Here is a 17,382-nt window from a genome sequence, read left to right on the forward strand (position 1 = left end):
GCTTGAGCAAGGGTAGAGCAAGCAGAAGAAAGAATTTCAGAGCTTGAAGATGGTCTTTTTGAAATAACTCACATAGACAAAAAAAAAAAAAAGGAAAAAAGAATTAAACATAATGAGGAAGACATAAGAGAGATAGGAGAAAATCTCAAGCACTCTAACATCCAAATTGTGGGTATTCCTGAAAGGCAGGAGAAGGGAAAAGGTATCAAAAACCTACTCAAGGAAATAGTAACAGAAAAATTCCCAGGTGTAGGGTGAGATACAGACCTTCAGATCCAGGAAGCTCAAAGGTCCACAAACAGATTCAACCCAAGAAGATCCTCCCCAAGACATATTATAGTTAAATTCGCAAAGCTCAAAGACAAAGAGAGAATTCTATAAGAATCAAGAGAAAAGTGTCAGGTCACTTACAGGGGAACCCCCATCAAACTAACAGCAGACTTCTCAACTGAAACCCTACAGAACAGAAGAAAGTGGAATGATATATTCAATACACTAAAAGAAAAAAACTGCCAGCCAAGAATTCTTTACCCAGCAAGGCTCTCCTTCAGAAATGAGGGAGAAATAGTGTATTTCCCAGACAAACAAAAGTTGTGGGAGTTCACTGCCACAGGACCGGCCCTGCAAGAAATTCTCAAGGGAGTCCTTCATCTGGAATCTGAATAATGGAGACACCATCACGAATACACAAGAAAGAGCAAAACCCACAGTTAAAACAAAAATGCCAGCAAGAAAGAAAAAGAAGCTAAACCATTCCACCTTAAGTCCCCAACTCACACTGAAGAAGAGAAATAAAAGGGAAATAATGATCAAAAGACATTTAAACCACCTAAATAGCAATTAAATGACAGGAATTAAACAACACCTCTCAATAACTACTCTAAATGTGAATGGACTAAACTCCCCATTCAAAAGACACAGACTGACTGACTGGATTAAAAAGATAGACCCAAGTATATGTTGTCTTCAAGAGACCCACTTCACCTGTAATGACACTCATAGACTAAAAGTGAAGGGATGGAAAAAGATATACCATGCAAATGGAAACCAAAAATGAGCAGGAGTAGCTATTCTTAGCTACTATCGGACAAAATAGACTTTTAACCAAAAAACATTTTAAAAACCAAAGAAAGCCATTATATAATGATAAAGGGAACTATCCAGCTAGAAGACATAACAATCATAAACATGTATTCACCCAATACTGGAGCACCCAGATATATCAAGCAAACACTCTTAGACCTAAAGAAGGAGATAGGTCCTAATACATTAATAGTGGGTGATCTGAACAACCTCTCTCAGTATGGGATAGGAATTCCAGGCAACAAGTCAACAAAGAGACACAGGATTTAATCTACACCTTAGACCAACTGGACTTGGCAGATATATACAGAACATTTCATCCAACAGCTAAAGAATACACTTTCTTCTCATCAGCTCATGGTATTCTCCAGAATAGACCACATATTAGGTCACAAATCTAGTCTCAGCAAATTTTAAAAAATTGAAATCATTCCAACAATCTTTTCAGACCACAATGGACTAAAACTGGAGATAAACAATAAGCAAATTGCTGGAAGATATACAAATACATGGAAAATAAATATCAGGCTAAGAGGGAAATTTATTGCAGTAAATGCTTATATCAAAAAAATGGAAAGACTCCAAATAAATGACCTAATGCTATACCTCAAAGAACTTGAAAAACAACAACAATCCAAACCTAAAGGCAGTAGATGGAAAGAAATAATTAAGATCAGAGCAGAACTAAATGCAATAGAGAACCCAAAAACAATAGAAAAGATTAACAAAACTAAAAGTTGGTTTTTCAAGAAGATAAACAAAATAGACACAGCTTTAGCTAGATTAACAAAAAAAAAAAAAGGAGAACACTCAAATAACAAAAATCAGAAATGAAAAGGGAGACATTACAACTGACACCACAGAAATACAAAGAATCATTAGAGACTATTATAAACAACAGTATGACAACAAATTTGAAAATCTGGAAGATATGGATAAGTTTCTGGACACATATAAATTACCAAGACTGAAACAAGAAGAGACAGAAAACCTGAACAGACCAATAACAAGTAAGGAGGTTGAAGCAGTAATTACCAATATTCTAACAAAAGAAAAGCCCAGGTCCAGATGGCTTTACAGCTGAATTCTATCAAACTTTCAAAGAGGAGTTAATACCAATTCTCATGAAACTGTTCCAAACAATTGAAACAGAAGCTACTCTCCCAAACTCATTCTATGAGGCTAACATAACTCTGATACCAAAACCAGATAAAGACACAACAAAAAAGAAAATTACAGGCCAAAATCCTTGATGAACCTAGAAGCTAAAATCCTCAACAAAATATTAGCAATTAGAATACAGCAAAATATTAAAAAAATTATACACTATGATCAAATGGGATTCATCCCAGTGATGCAAGGATGGTTCAACATATGAAAGTCAATAAACGTGATGCATCACATCAACAAGCTCAAGGACAAAGACCATATGATAATCTCAATAGAGGCTGAAAGAGCATTTGACAAAATTCAGCATTCTTTCATGATAAAGACTCTCAACAAATTAGGTATAGAAGGAAAATATCTTAAAACAATAAAAGCTATTTATGACAAGCCCACCACCAGTATTACTGTGAATGGGGAAAAATTGAAGGCCTTCCCCTTAAAGACAGGAAAAGGACAAGGATGTCTACTCTCACCACTTCTATTCAACATAGTGCTGGAGGTACTAGCTAGAGCAATCAGGCAAGAGAAAGAAATAAAGGGAATCCAGATTGGAGAGGATGAAGTCAAACTTTCCCTATTTGCAGATGACATGATACTATATATAGAAAAACCTAAAGACTCTATCAAAAAACTCCTAGAGCTGTTTAATAACTTCAGTAACATTGCATGATACAAAATAAATGCCCAGAAATCAGTAGCATTTATATACTCAAATAATGAATTAACAGAAAAAGAAATAAAGAAAGTAAGCCCATTTACAATTGTTGCCAAAAAATATGATACCTAGGGATCAATTTAATCAAGGAGGTTAAAGACCTCTACAATGAGAACTACAAACAACTTCTGAAAGAAATTAAAGAAGACATAAAAGGATGGAAAGATATTCCATGCTCTTGGATTGGAAGAATTAACATTGTGAAAATGTCTATACTACCCAAAGCGATCTACAGATTCAATGCAATCCCCCAAAAATACCAATGACATTCTTCACAAAAATGGAAAAAACAATCTTACCTTTCATAAGGAAAAACAAAAGACCCCGAATAGCCAATGCAATCCTGGGCAAAAAAACAAAGCCAGAGGCATAACTCTGCCTGACTTCAAATTATACTACAAAGCTGTTGTAACCAAAACAGCATGGCACTGGTATAAAAATATATATTCAGTCCAGTGGAGTAGAATAGAGAACCCAGAAATCACTCCTCAGGCTTATAGCCATCTGATATTAGACAAAGGCAACAAAAATCTACATTGGGGAAAAGATTGCCTATTCAGCAAGTGGTGCTGGAAAAACTGGATATCCATATGCAGAAGCATGAAAGTAGATATGCATCTCTCACCATACACTAAAATCAACTCAAAATGGAATAAAGACCTAGGTATAAGACCCAAAACTGTAAAATTACTAAGGGAAAATATAGGTGAAACATTTCAGCAGTTAGGTCAGGGCACAGGCTTTATGAACATGAGCCCCAAAGCACAAGCAGCAAAAGAAAAAATAAACAAATGGGACTATATCAAAGTAAAAAGTTTCCGCACAGCAAAAGAAACAATCAACAGAGTGAAAAGACAAGCTACAGAGTGGGAGAAGATTTTTGCCAACTATGCATCTGACAAGGGACTAATATCCAGAATATACATAGAACTCAAGCAATTATACAGTAAAAAAATAAATGGCCCAATTAAAAAATGGGCAAAGGAGCTGAATAGACATTTTTCAAAGGAAGACAAACAAATGGCCAACAGATATATGAAAAAATGCTCAACATCACTAGTCATCAGGGAAATGCAAATTAAAACCACCTTGAGATACCACCTCACTCCAGTTTGATCAGCTATGGTCAAAAAGATGGTGAATAACAAATGCTGGTGAGGGTGTGGAGAGAAGGGAACACTACTGCACTGATGGTGGGAATGTAAATTAGTACAACTACTTTGGAAAACAATTTGGAGGTTTCTCAAACAACTACAGATAGATCTTCCATATGATCCAGCAATCCCTCTTCTAGGTATATATCCAGAGGAATGAAAATCATCGTGTCAAAGAGATACCTGCACTCTCATGTTTATTGCAGCTCTGTTTACAATAGCCAAGATATGGAACCAACCTAAATGTCCATCAATAGATGATTGGATAAGGAAACTGTGGTATATATACACTATGGAATACTACTCTGCCATTAAAAAGAATGAAATACTCCCATTTGCAACAACATGGATGAACCTGGAGAAACTTATGTTGAGTGAAACAAGCAAAGCACAGAGGGATAAATACCTCATGTGCTCACTCATATGTGGGAGCTAAGAGAGAAAGGAAGGCAGGAAAGAAAGAGCACAGTAGTCCTATGATCCAACAGAGGGAGGGAACATTCCTTGGGCTACAAATTGAAGTTGAGGGGAGAGGACGAGGGGTGGGAAGGGGCATAATTGGAAAGGGACAAAGGGTAAAAAAGCAACTTCTGGTGATGGGTATGTCCCCAATATGAATCTAGCCCCCACATCATGGGCAGGAGGGGGGACAATCAGCTTTGTATCTCCTGAATATTCAAAATAAATAAATAAATAAAATTATTTTCTCACATTAAAAAAATAATTTTGTATGGAATCTTGAGGTACCCCAAATAACCAAAAAATTTTGAAGAACAACGAAAACGTTGGAGGACTCATACTTCCTGATTTTGAAATATATTACAAAGTTACAGTAATCAAAACAATGTGGCACTGGCATAAAGATAGACAAATAGACCAATGGAATAGAATAGAGATCCCAGAAATAAACCCTCATATATATCTGATTGTATATATGATTAAATGGCCTTTCACAAGAATGCCAAGGCCACTTAATGGGGAAAAGATAGTTTCTTCAACTAATAGTGTTGGGGAAAGTGGATATCCACATGGAAAACAATGAAATTGGACCCTAATCTGATAACATAAACAAAAATTAACTCAAAATGGATTAAAGACCTAACTATGAAACCTAAAGTTATAAAATTCCTAGAAGAAAACATAGAATAAAATCTTCATAACATTAAATTTAGCAATGATTTCTAGGATATGGTACCAAAAGTACAGGTAACTAAAGCAGAAATAGAGAAATGGAAGAACATCAAACTTAAAAACTTTTGTGCATCAAAGAACACAGTCAACAGAGTGAAAAGACAATATGTAAGATAGAAAAAAATAATAGCAAATCATGTACCTGACGAGAGGTTAACATCCAGAATATGTAAAGAACTCCTAAAACTCAACAAGAAAAAATTAAACAACTCAGTTTTTAAAAAGGATAAAGGATTTTTGATTAGACATTTCTTCAAAAATGATACACAAGTGATCAACAAACTTATAAAAAGTTGTTTAACATCACTAATCATCAGAGAAATGCAAGTTAAAACCACAATGAGATAGCACCTCACACCCATTAGAATGGCTACTATTAAAAAAAAACCCCAAACCCCAGAAAATATGCATTGGAGAGGATGTAGAGAAATTAGAACTCTTGTGCATTGTTGGTGGGATTGTTGGGAGATGCAACCACTGCGGAAAACAGTATGGTTTTTCTTAAAAAATTAAAAATAGAACCTCCATATATCCAGCAGTCCCACTTCTGGGTATATCTATCCAAAAGAATTGAAAGTAAGGTCTCAAAGATATATCTGTACACTTATGTTCATAGCAGCGCTATTCATAATAGCCAAGAGGTGGAAATAGCTCAATTGTCCATTGACACATGAATGGATAAACAAAATATGGTACACACACACACACACACACACACACACACCATGGAATATTACTCAGCCTTGAAAAGAAAGGAAATCCTATCACATGGTACAACATGGATGAACCTTAAGGACACTATGCTAAGTGAGATAAGCCAGTTACAAAAAGATAAATACCATATGGTTCCACTTATATTAGGTATCTAAAGTAGTCAAATTCATAGAAACAGAAAGTACAATGCTGATTATCAGGGTCTGGAGAAGTAGGGAAAAGGGAGTTGTTCTTTAATAGGTATAGAGTTTCAGGTTTGCAATATAAAAAATTCTGGAGATCTGTTCCACAACAATGTGCATATACTTAACATCACTGACCTATACACTTAAAAATGGTTAAGATGGTAAATTTTATGTTATGAATTTTTGCCACACACACACAAAAAGATAATAAAGAGGCATAGGAAATGCATAAACCTTGATTGGATCCTGATTAAAATAAAAAACAAAAGACAGACAAATAAAAGACATTTGGGGGCAATAGATGAAGTTTTAATACAAACTGTATGATAGGTGATAACATAGAATATTATTATTTTTTAATGGTATTTTAATTATATGGTTATTTTGAGAAGCCAGCAAACTACATCCTGGTGGCCAAATCTGGCCACTAACTGTTCTTTAAGTAAAGTTTTATTGAAAACAGCCACATTCATTGGGTTATTTATTGGCAGGTTTTTTCCTCTATAATGGAAGAGTTGAGTGGTAGGAGCAGAGATTGTATTTAATAGAGTCTAAAATACTTACTACCTGACTTTAAAAGACAAGGTTAAAATAAAAGGTAAAATGCTTGAAATTAGTCAAATTTAGGAAAAAATCTCAATAAAATGAAATGAATTAAATTCATCATTTAAAAGACAGAGCTCAAAAACAAAATAAAATAAAAGTATATACGAAAAAGAAAAAACAAAACAAAACAAAAAACAACAAAAACCAGCCCAACAGGTTGGGTTTAAAAATCCAGCTACAATGAAATCAAGATGGCAGAATAGACAGTCCACAGCGTCACTCTCTCCCACAAATGAACCAAATTTACAACTATAAAAATGTAACATCAGCCAAGCCAGGGCAGCTGGAGCTCAGGGGAAGAGGAGGAAAGACCTATGGAGTTCATGAAGGCAGGAAAAACTATGACGAGAGAAAGAAAAAGCTGCTCTGAGCATTTCGGGCTGCGGCTGCTTTAATGCTGGAGCTGATGAGCGCATGGAGCAGGAGCCGGCAGAAGCCCCAGCTGTGCCCTTCAGATGGAGTTACTTGGAGGCGGCAGGGGAGCAGAGGGCCTTGGCGGCCCCCAGGACAGCAAGACCACTAATAGGGTTCACCTGGACCCACACAGGAGCGAGGAGCCAGAACAACTGATAAAACGGAGCCATTCAGAGGCCAGCGAGTCATCACAAGGGACCAGCACACGGCTGGTCCCATGGGAAATGTTTGCCGCACTGGTGGTGGGGGAGACAGGCACACTGGGAGAACACTGGGACACAGCAAGGACAGCCAATCTGCCCCCTAATCAGCACAGGATCACTCAGAGGAGACTGGTTGGGAATGCAGAATTGCATGGGGTGCAGTTTGATAAAAAAACTCAGGCCCAGATCAGAGATTCCACAGAACACAGATCCAACGGGTCTATGGAGAGCTGGAGGTACCTGTAAGATCAGCCATTAAACCCTGAGCTGCACAAAAAGCCTTCCCTAGGGAAACGCAGCAAAGTAGCAATTTAGCTTAACCACACAGCTCAAGTACTGGTTCCCACAGGAAGTTCCCCCGTGTTAGAAGCAAAGGACAAAAAATTAGTTCTGGGCCAGGCACACCACCACCACCTTGGGGCCTGCCTGGGAACTGGAGGCTTGGATTTGGGGACCAGACCCCACTCCCACTTCCAGGCAAACTGCACCCATGCCTTGGGGCCAGCCTGGGGACCTGAAGCATGGAGAAGGGGACTGGACCCCCCTCCCACAACCAGGCACACCACACCAGCACCTTGGGGCCTGCCCAGGGACTCGAGGCAGGGAAAAGGGGACCAGACCTCTCTCCCACAACCAGGCACACTGTGCCAGTGCTTCAGGGCCTGTCTGGGAACCCAAGGCAAGGAGAAGGGGACTGGACCTCTCTCCCACAACCAGGCACACCACACCAGCACCTCAGGCCCCACCCAGGGACCCAAGGCATTGAGAAGGGGACCCGACCACCCTCCCACAACCAGGCACAACATGCCAGCACCTTGGAGCCCACCCAGGGACCCGGGGTATGGAGAAGGGGACCGGACCTCTCTCCCACAACCAGGGATACTGTGCCAGCACCTCGGGGCCCGCCCGGCCCAGTGGCATGCAGAAGGGGACTGGCCCTCTCTCCTACAACCAGGTACACCAAGCCAGTGCCTCAGGTCATGCCCAGTGACCTGAGGTATGGTGCCAGGGACTGGACCCTCCTCCCACACCAGGCACAAAATGCCCGCACCTCGGGTCCCTGAGGTATGGAGAAGGGGACCGGACCATCCTCCCACAACCAGGCACATGGCACCAGTGCCTTGGGGCCCGCCCAGAGACCTGGGGCATGGAGAAGGGGACCAGACCACCACCCTCCCTCAACCAGGGACACTGCGCCAGAACCTCGGGGCCCACCCAGGGACCTGGGACATGGAGAAGGGGACTGGACCCCTCTCCCACAACTAGGCACATGGCGCCAGCACATTGGGGCCTGCCCAGGGACAGAGGCATGGAGAAGGGGACCAAACACACCCCACAACCAGGCATACTGCCAGTGCCAAGGAGCATACCAAAAACAGCACCTCCACGTGGGTGGCCCACCACAGCCACCACAATAACCATGGCTGCTGCAAAGGCGGCTAGACACTACAGCCACCACGCAGATGGTCCGCCAACCACTGGAGTGCATTGACACAAGGTGAGTCACCAGCAGAGACAAAGAAAAGAGGATGTCTCTTTCCACAAAACCCATTTCAGAGTGACAGAAGAAGCATCTGCTCTATGATAATATTGGGGGAACTGATCACATCTCTCAGCATTGGACAGATCCTCCAGGCAACAAATTAACAGAGTAACAATTATTCTTTCAGAAGGAGAGAAGAAATCTAGGGCAATTAGAGGGGGGAGGGGAGGAAATGGGGGAAGGGGAGAGATTGGACAAGGGGCATAAAGAATAATTATGATTTGTAACAATATATATGCTAGTAATATTGATTTAATTAACATATCCAATGTTCAACCCTCAAAATATGTATAATCGATTGATTCAATGAATAAAATAAATTTTAAAAAATGAAAAAAAAATCCAACTACAAGTATATGCTGTTTATGGGATATTAATTTAAAACAGAAGGATACTTAAAGGAAAAGAAATGGAAAAAAAGATTCATCAGGCAAATACTAACCAAAACAGAGATAATGTAGATATTGTAGTTATACTGTTGGTAATGTAGCTATATATATTATACGGCTATAAGATAAATCAAAAAAGTTAATTGTTATTTTCATTATTATAAAAATGTTAGTTACATTTTCTATATTAGCAGAAAAATATTTAAAACAATTTAAAAAGATACTACTTATATAAAAAATGTACTTAGGAATAAATCTAAAAGAAAAAAATGTATATTATAACCTTATGTATAGAAGCTTAAAAATTTTTTTTTGAATGACATTAAAGAACACCTAAATAAATGAAGAGATAGCACGTGTTCATGGATAGGAAAATTTAACATAAGGATACATATTCTAATTTTTCTATTGTATATTCAATGCAGCTCCAATAAAAGTCTCAATAGGATTTATGTGAAACTTTGGCAAGGTGGTTTTTAAATTTGAAAAGGAACATCTAGTAGATATAATATGATTCTGAAAGAGAAGCATAAGGAGAAAGGGCTGTATTTTATTATGAAGCTGTAGTTTTAAGACTACATTGTACAAACCTAGGGATAAACAAATTGATAAGTAGGTTAGAAAAGAGAACCCACAAGCAGATCCACTCAAATACCAAACTTTTATGTATGATAGAGCTAGCATGGAAGATAAGTAGGCAAGGCAGGAACTTTGTATTAAATAAAGCCAAGAAAAAAATGGTTATTGTGGTAGAGGTAGTTAGATGTCCACCAAAAACAAATAGTAAAATTACTTGCTTAAGGTCATACTTTCAGTAAACAATGCTCAGGATTCAAACATAGATTTTGATACTTAACTTTTTTGCAGTACTCATGTGACCTTCAAGAAGTTGCTTTACTCCATACCTCATTCCTAAAATAAGACTAACATCCACCAGTGCTCTTCCAAGGGTGCTGTGAAGATCATTTGGTAAACTTTTACATGCTTCACAAACTAAGGTATCGGTGAGTCCCGAGTCTCCCACATATTACTGTTTGACATTGAGCAAGTCATTGAATCTCTCTGAGCCCCAATTTTGAAATTTTTTAAATAAGCATAATCTATCTCATAGAGTTGTTGAATTAAGACGTGAATGAAACAATGCAAAGCACCTGGTACGAGGCCTAGCTCATAGATGCTCAACAAATAATAGCTCCTCTTCTGTTTCAAATGTTATTGCCGACTTTCGCGTTAAATTTAGAGCCTTGACTGCCACCTGCACCAACACGTTGTAAACCCAGTGAGGAGGTCTTTGAGGGATGAAGCAGGGAGAAGCAAAGAGCAAGCTTTTAAAGTTTTAGCGTCTGGTTATTGAAGTATGTTACATCAGATTAAGGGAAAAAATGTGATATTACCCTATTCAGCCATTAGGTGGCAGTCAATCCTAGCCGTTGCTAGGGGCCCGTGCCATGACGTCACTGGCGAAGGGCTGGGCTGTGCAGCAGAGACGTGAGCGGTGTGTGCGCGCACGTGCGTGCGTGTGGGTGTGCCCGGACGGAGCGGGACACAGAATGAATGGAAGAGGAATGCGCTTGAAGTTTGGGGAGAAGTCTCTCTAGCAATCGTCCACCTACCCACCCCAGTTTAAAGCACAACAGTGAAGTGGACCCATGTCGTTTCTGCAACCCAGGCATTCGTGAGTGACAGCAAGTGCAGCACTTCCTGCCAGCGGAGGGCGGTGTCTGTGGAATCGACCGCTGGATTTCCAGTCTCGAATCCTGGAGGTAACAAATCTACGGCTCCTAGTGAGGATGACTAACTAACTAAATCTTACTAGCAGTTAAGTTGCTTGACCTCACCAATCCTCAGCTTCCTCGTTTGTGAAATGGTGTTGTGAGCACAGGTGGGCGCTTAGCACGTAGTGAAAGCCGGATGACATCGAGGATATGTTCTCGTCCTTGTTGTTGTCGCTGGCAAACCGGGGAAGGGCGGCGTCTCCTCCACCTGCCGCTGTGCGACTGAAGGAAGCCCCGGTTCCACTTGTGTTCCTGCTTCTCTCCTAGAGTGAGCATGGGCTGGAGACTGCAAAGCCCTGGAAAAATGGAAAGGATCATTATAGCTGGTATAATTCTCTCAAATCTATCAGGGACATTTGTCCAGGAGCAAGAGAGAGACTGGCTGCCCCTTAGGTCTCAGGAGACAGCAGCTCCTCTCCATGTCTTTCTGACTTAAGGGAACCTCGCTGACCTTCATGTCACCCTCTTCTCTCCCAGTTCCTTCAGGCCTGGCTGCCACGTGGTGAGGCCTGCCAGTCTGGTTTTCCCCAACTTCCCTCTGCCCATGTTTGGCCAGGGTAGGGAAGGCAGAGTGAGTGGGAGCTGGCTGCCAGGGAGTGGGCAGGGAGTGCCTGAACTCCACATGGAGGGCTGAGCAGCCAGGGGAGCGCAGAGGCTGTGCACAGACCTGGGATCAGTGTGGGGCTGCAGCTCAGGAGGCTGAGGAACAACCCCCTGAGGGCTGGGATGGCTACAGGCCTTGCTTGTCAGATGGAGGAGGCCTGTGGGGTCACTGTTTCAACCAGTTCCTGGTATCCAGCTATCTGGCCCTACTTTAGAAACTGGTGTTGGGGAGCCAAGCCATTCCAATTTACAGATAATTGTGCAGTTTGGAGCGGAAGGACTTGGAGCAGAAACCGTTCCAGAATATGAGGTTCTGAACTACTGTAGCTCTGTGATCCAGCACATGCTGCTCTAGACTGATGTTTGTGTGTCTGTCTTGTCTCCTCTAGGTTGGAAACTCCCTGAGAGCAGGAACTTTGTGATTTACTCATTGGTTTCCTCATCCTTTGTTCAATTTTATCGAGCATCCATTACCTGGCAGGCTTTGTTCTGGGTGCGAAAACTGGCGTAGTGAGCAGGCCTGAAATCTAGTTCCTGACTCCTGGGCCAGTGCTCTTTCCAGCAGACCCCTCTCGCCCCCAACCCAGAGCCCATCCCCTAGTTGTATGGCAGGGAAGCAGTGTCCAGAGCCACACCTTCCTCTGGAGCTCTGACAGGTGATCAACTGCAGCATTTTGGGGCAGGTGCAGGGGGCTGGCCTCAACTGGGTAATAACAGGGACATGCCCTTCCTTTTCCCACCTCTGCAGCCTCACAGGATGGGACCAGGCTCAGGCTCACTGCTGGAGCCCTGGTTCAGGCACTCCTGGCCACATAACCTCAGGCAACTCCTGTAATCTGTCTAAGTCTTGGCTTTCTTATCTCTAAAAAGGAGATAGCAAGAGTATGATTCTGCACCTTCCGTCAATGGTAGTTTCTGTCCTCCCTACCCCACCCCTACCCACAGGCCTGAGGACTGAGGTCAAGTCCCATCCAAGGCAAGTCAGTCTCCAACTTAGCAGACTCAGAGCTAGGAAGCCCATACTCCCTCCTCTAGCACCCAGCCCTAGATAGAGTAATAATAATAGTTATTATTGTTATAACAATGTCAATCTTTTCGATAGCACTTACTTTGTGCCAGGCACTTTTGTAAGCACTTTACATTTATTAACTCATTTAATCTTCCCTGCAATCATATGAAGTGGGTATCATTATCATCCCCCTTTTCCAGATGGTGAAACTGAGAGAGTTTAAGCAACTTGCCCAAGATCATACAGCTGTGAGTAGCCTTGAGAAAGCAAGAGAGATTCTGCATAATGGTCAGGCTACACTTGGGCATAGCTGGTTGTCATAGCAATGGTCAAAGTGAGAAGGTGAGCTGAGGACATGTGAAATGGGGCATAAAAGATGTCAACACACTTAAGAACCTTCTCAGGACACCTGGATGCCAGGCCTCTGCTGGCTCACCATCCTGTTTTGCCTGCTGGGGGCATCAGGAGGGGATACATCAATATCCTGGAGAATGAAAAGGGTGGCAGGAGAGGGGTTGGTCCGTGCTCCCTCCTTAGGGCACACAGCGTTTCCAGGAATTCTCCCAAACATGCCTGAGCCCAGAAAGCACTGTCACTCACTGTGCTTTAGGTAAAAACCATGTGCCTCAGGAGTGAATCATTAGGTTCCAAATGTTTCCTCGTGAAGTTTTTCTCTAATACATTTAACTAACCAGCTCCCTAAGTTGCTTTTGACATTTAAAAATGTCATTTTTCATTCTTCTTCTGTTCTAAAGATCAGAGCAAGGGCAACCAGAGAAAACGCTGTGCTGAGGGGCAATTCACAACAACCCAGCTGCTCAGGACATGTTCAAGAGCGTAGATCATCTTGGCTCAGTCAGGGCTCTTGGTGGCATGGACAGAACCTGGAGGGCAGGACTCACATCTACTGTGTCTTACTTTGTTCTTAGGTTCTGCATAAGATTCTATTTGGAAAGAGGTTCTGTGCTCAAAACAAAATTTGAGAGCTATTGGGTTAGATCATTCCTAGAATTCACATTGGTTCCCACCTCCTGGGGCTCATTCATTCAGCCCACAATCACCATGCAAATGCCTGGAGCTAAGGATGAAGTGGTGAATAAAAAAAGACCCTGACCTCGTGGATGCCAAAATCCAACGTGGAAAAAGACAAAAATCAAGAAAACAACAAATAAAAAATTACACACTATGGTAGGTTCCGTGAAGGAAATCAATATGACAATATGATCGAGAGTCACCTGGGGGCTTTGGCTAAAGTGGTCAAGGAAGGACTCTCTGGGAAGCTTAAGCTGAGCCCTGGAGGATGAAAAGGAACCAGGCTTGTCAAGAACCAGAGTAAGAGCATCCCGCAAGTGCAAAGGCCCTAAAGCAAGAAGGAGGTCAGCTTCTACCGTGGCTGGAACAGAGCAAGAGAAGGAGAAGTAGGGCCTAAGAACTGAGTTTATTCTAAGTGCAAAGCCATCGAAGAGCTCTAAGCAAGGAAGAGACACCATTTGATTTATGTTAAACACATCACTTTTCTACTGAGAGGAGAATGCCTTGCAAGAGGCAAGGAGACTCATTGGCAAGCTACTGCAGGACAGAAGGAATGCTTGGGTGGGGGATGGCTGTGCAGATGACAGAAGAGGATGGCCTGAGTCAGAGCTGGCTGGATCTGCTGAAGGACTGTGTGCAGGTGCTGCGAGCAGAGGTGAGAATCAAGTGTACTGAAAGCGTAAAACAGACCCCATTTTCCCACCTAGATGAGGTGGGTGTTCCCAGAGGTGCCTACTCCTCTACCCTCACTGGAATACTTTTCTTTGATTCTGCCACCTGCCACACTGACTTCTCTGTGCTCAGACACCCTGAGCTCATCCCTGCCTTGGGGCTTTTGCCTGGAATGTTGTCCCCTGATCTTCATGTGGTTGGCAACTTCTTGCCACTTTGGGCTCAGCTCAGCCATCCCCCCTGCTCCCCAGCTAGCCTTCCTTGAGCATACAGCTTATACCTTGACCCAGACCCCCCTCCACTCAGGCACTCTATTACGTAACCCTATTTTATGTTCATTACTTTCATTGTTTGAAAGGATCTTGTTCATTTATCTGCGTGTGTGTGTGTGTGTGTGTGTGTGTGTGTGTGTGTGTGTGTGTGTGTGTGTTTTCCATCTGCTTCCACTAGAATGCAAACTCTACGAGGGCAGGCAGCACCGTGTGGACCTCAGTCAGAAGCTGTGAAGTGCGGGGGTCGTTCGGGCGGCCCTGCAGTGCTATATATCCCCACCAGAGGGCGCCCATAAATTTCCTTTTCGGTTTCTGTCTGGGAAATCCCGGGAGTAAAACAAACAGAATCCCTGACTCAAATTTCAGTTTACCTAGATAGGTTATACATACTGTCATGTTATGTCATGTTATATAGGTTTTTTTAAAGATGTTTGTTTTCAGAGTTTACAAAAGATGTTTTTTTGTGGGACTTCAAGATATTACCCTGAGACGGGAAGGGGAGGCTCATTGGGACCGTATCTCTCTCCCACGCCTCTTTCCCCTATGCTATGCTTAGGCTGACTTTTGCTCAAAAAACCTTGCACTTAGGTCTCCACTAAGTGTAGCCAGTGATCGTCAGACATATGGGACATAAATGAACATTTCCTCGATCATAAGACTGCATTTGGTAATGACCCCCAAATTTCCCAACCAACTGGGTAAGAACTAAGACAAATTCAGGTCCATGAAAGCTGGTAAGGGCTTAACAATAAAAGAACAGAAAGTGCTGGTTGATTATTATCATTGCTCTAATTGGAGGTAGCTGTGGAATAGTGAAAAGAGTCCTGGGCCACTACAGAAGACGCAGGTGAATCTGTCTTGAGTCCCGACTCTGTCCATTTCTCGCTGAATGACTGTAACTTTGGGAGACTGTCTCCTCTGCTTGTGGATGGCTGTGCTCCAAAGGATATGAAAGGTGCTTTGTAAATAGACATGCATAAGGTGGTAGGAGAACGTGGCATGATTATAACTGCTGCTAGCACTGTCATGCTTGAGACTCCGTCACACTTGGACTGAAGGTGACCCCATGAAATGTGGAATTGAGAGGGGACCTGAGGAGTGTCAGAATGTGTCACCCAGATAAGGAGGAGGTCCAGAAGTTGGTGCTGGGAGCTGGGGAAGGAAGCCAGGGGATCCCAGGGCTAGGAGAAGTAGCATAAGAAGGGATGGGTCAGGCAGAGGCATGATTCTGGAAAAATGTTTGTGATGACTGTTTCCTGCTGTTGGCACAGTGCAGGCGTGGGCAGGTTGCATTTAATGGCCAGGGGTGAGGTGGACATTTCTAAATTTGTTTTCTAATAGAGAGTGTGTTCTTTAATACAGGAAGCTAGGGATATTTACTCATCATTAGTAGGCACTTTGATTATTTTTCAAATCTGCCTCGTCATTTTTATTGTCTATTGCTCTTCACTCGTTTCTTATTCTCTTTTATTTCTTTAAGCTATTAAACATAATTGTTTTATAGTCTGTATTTATCCCAATATGTGAAGTCTTTGTGGGCTTGGTTCCATGGTTTGCTATTTCTGCTGCTGCTCAGTCATGGTGGTCTGTTTCTTTATAGGCATTGTGGTTTTTGATTATGAGCTCCCAGTTTTTGGAATCCTGTGAGAATTCTAAATGGCCTGGCTTGAGGGTTCATTCCTGAAGGGAGGATTTGTGATTGCTTCTGTCAGGCATCGGGACATACCGATAACAGACCAGGATCTGCTTTATTATTTTTTTTTTTAGGGTCTACCTTAAATTCAAGTGATCATCTTGGGAAGATTTAAGGCCATGCTTAAATTAGTGTCACTTAAGACTCTCTAACCATGCAAGGGTCAGCCAGTAGGTTGAAATCTCAGGGAACTGTTTTCCTCCCAAATAGCTGGTGCTTGCAGGGCCAGGGAGATTGCATGCCCTTGCACTTACTGAGTCTTCTCCCACCCACGCCCTTCCTTTTATGTTGTTCAAGTCTGTATGAACAATCTTCTGCCTTGGTAGCTGGCCCTGAATTCCAGCCCTGACCCTCTTCTACTCTCAAGGAGGGCTAACCCTTCTCAGCATACTTCAAGCTGCAAGCTGAGAGCCTTTTCCCTGGAAACTGTCAGCTACCACCTATTCACACCTACCGTAATTAAAGAAATGTCCTCAGAATCAGAGACATGCCTATATTCTTCTTTGGCCAGGTGTGTGTCTGTCTGATTGGTAGAGTTTTCATCCTATGTAGAAGACTTCCATGGGTGTCCACAACACAACAAAGCTAAAGTGACAGGACTTTGTCTCTCTATATTCAACGGTCTATTTTCCTGAGAAGTGGACAAAGGAAGAAGTCAAGAATCCAGTGTTAAGAACCATAAATTAAGTAAGAGTACTTTAAATTCCACTTAATAAAATGTCTCGTTGTCCTGCTTGAACTTGGCCTTGCATAAACTTCCTTAGGTTCTCAATGTCCCTGACTCTTTCAAGTTGGCGGCCAGAGTGCTCATGCTGAACCAGGCATTGGGCTTAATATTGCTTTATGTGCATCATCTCATTTAATCCACACAACTTCCCTGTGCAGAGATGAGAAAAGTGAGGCTCAGGGAGGTTCAGCCAGTCAGTTGTCAAGGTCATGGCATTGGTAAGTGGTAGAGTTTG

Source organism: Cynocephalus volans, chromosome 4 (genome assembly GCF_027409185.1).
Source record: "Cynocephalus volans isolate mCynVol1 chromosome 4, mCynVol1.pri, whole genome shotgun sequence".
Taxonomy (NCBI): Eukaryota; Metazoa; Chordata; class Mammalia; order Dermoptera; family Cynocephalidae; genus Cynocephalus; species Cynocephalus volans.